Consider the following 2500-nt stretch of genomic DNA (forward strand, 5'->3'; position numbering starts at 1 on the left):
ACACCAACCAAGTAATGTCGTTGTATAAAACGGAATGAAAATAATCGGTTGAGTTGGTGAGCTATAGCTCTGCAGCCAGACAGTGTTAGCGCTACAGAGTTCCAGACTAGAGGCTTTACTATGCAGCTACAGTGTTTATGCTTTGCTAGGTTTTGTTTATATTGTGAATATTAGAAGACATTTACTACTTGTTAACCCCAGACAACGAGGTAATGAGCAATGAGTCAGTGTATGAGTGGATGTGCAAGAATGTGTCTGTAAGTGAATGAATGAATGAATGAATGAATGAATGAATAAATTCATCATTGAATGTATGTATGCATGAGTGAATGAATGAGTGAGTGAGTGAATGAATGATTGAATGAATAAATTAATGAGTGAATGTATGTATGCATGAGTGAATGAATGAGTGAGTGAATGAATGACTGACAGACCAACTGAATAAATTAACAAATGAATGAATGAATGAATGAGTGAGTGAGTGAGTGAGTGAATGAATGAATGAATGAATGAATGAATGAATGAATGAATGAATGAATGAATGAATGAGTGAATGAGTGAATGAATGAATGTCTAAAGTGGTAATGCTGCTTTACTGAGGGACTCACGTGAAGGCATCCATGGAAAAGTGAGAACAGCAGGTCTCCTCATCACTGCTTGTCAGTTCAGCAAGCCTACATGCGCACACACACACACACACACACACACACACACACACACACACACACACACACACACACACATTCACTAATTAGCACAGGTAGCAAACAGACGTTGGGCTAACTTTGGGAGCTGTTGTGTTGGGCTGACGTTGAATGCTGACATTGGCCAACATGATTGTGTCTGCTGGGCCAACCATTTCCTTAGATAGCCAGCAGACCACCAACCCAAATAATACCTTACTAAACTGTTGGCAGCTTAAAACCCACTAAAACAACATTGGGCCAATCCAATGCCGACTATGCTACATGGCGGAGAGTTGGTCTTGATTATCCAAATTGTTTTTACCCAGATGATCTGTCCTACATGCATGTAGGCAAGTTATTATTTGTAAGTTCTTTATCATTATTACTACTGAAATATTGTAATGTTATCTGCTGACATCAAACTGCCAATGTACCATTAATATCCATACTCATCTGCATTGACAGCTGGTACGTGTTGAAATTAACCATAGCTTCTGTGATTACTCTTCTACTACTTAAAGAGATGTTGCGAAATAAAAATAAATCCATAAATAAATAAAAATCTGTGACAAGCCCCAAATCCCCATGTCTACGACAACTTCGCTGCATTATTGTGCCATAAGGTGCACATATTCCACTCTGACCATACCAACATTGGCCCAACATTGTATTTCTGTCAAATAGGTTAGGCCAACGTAGCCAACCAAAACTGCAGTTGGCCCAACGTCTGTTGAACCTTCTGATACTACAAATTACTTTACTCTACTTAACTGACCCTAGGCAGATGGGTTGGGCCCTTGAGTCGTGGATCTGTCTGAGGTTTCTTCCTATATGTATCTCCAATTCTAGGGAGTTTTTCCTTGCCCCTGTTGCTCATGGGCTCTCTTTGAAGGTTTAACACTCTGTAAAGCGCCATGAGACATGTGTAATGTTTTGGCGCTCTATAAATAAAATTGAATTGAATTGAATTGAAAAATTTAATTGTTTGTTACCTGGGAGGTTAATTGTTTCTAATGACGGTTAATCTAATTAGTAAATGCAACAATCACAATGAGAGCTCTTGGTTGTCCAACATCATGGACATCTGTAGCTGCTAGCTGATTAGCGTAGCATACTCACATACTCGAAGGCCCTTTCCGAAACGGATCCCTACTCACTTCGACTCGGTTAGCGAGTGAACTTCCTTTTCAAGTCCACTCGTGGGTGCGGAGAACACTCGCATTTGAAGGGTTAGGGGGTTAAAACAGCGCTACATTTCGGATGCGCTTGAAGGGAGAAGGAAGTTGACGTCATATTCGTTTTCATAGAAATTATGAAGACAATATATATTAAATCGCCAATTAAGATGTTCTGGACACCCCTGTGTATTAGGATATACATCCATCTTCTCTCCTTTCATTACTATGAGTGAGGAGTTGCATTTTATGCTTTATTTAACATCAAATTATAAAAGTGCTGTAAATGCGACCTGCACATGTGTTTAAATATTACAGCCTACTTCTGTACGATCTTGCACATTTTACTGAGTATCAAACTAAACATGAGTTGTTACAATGTAGCTTAAAACACGCTTTTGTCTGTAAATGCTGTCACACGGACCAAAAAACAACTGGCAGGGAGATACGCGAGCTGCACGAACACTTGAAAACGGTTGCACCTGCGTTTCAAGACAGCATCGATGCTGACTTGCTCCTGGAGGCGTGGTAGCCCCTCTCCCTAGGCACTTCACTCGTCTCAAAATTAGTTTCGGATGATACTTAATGTGGCGGACCCTCGCGTGAACGCGCAAACGAAGTGGAAGTGTGTAGGACTAG

The sequence above is a fragment of the Sardina pilchardus genome, chromosome 2, assembly GCF_963854185.1.
Source record: "Sardina pilchardus chromosome 2, fSarPil1.1, whole genome shotgun sequence".
NCBI classification, from domain to species: domain Eukaryota; kingdom Metazoa; phylum Chordata; class Actinopteri; order Clupeiformes; family Clupeidae; genus Sardina; species Sardina pilchardus.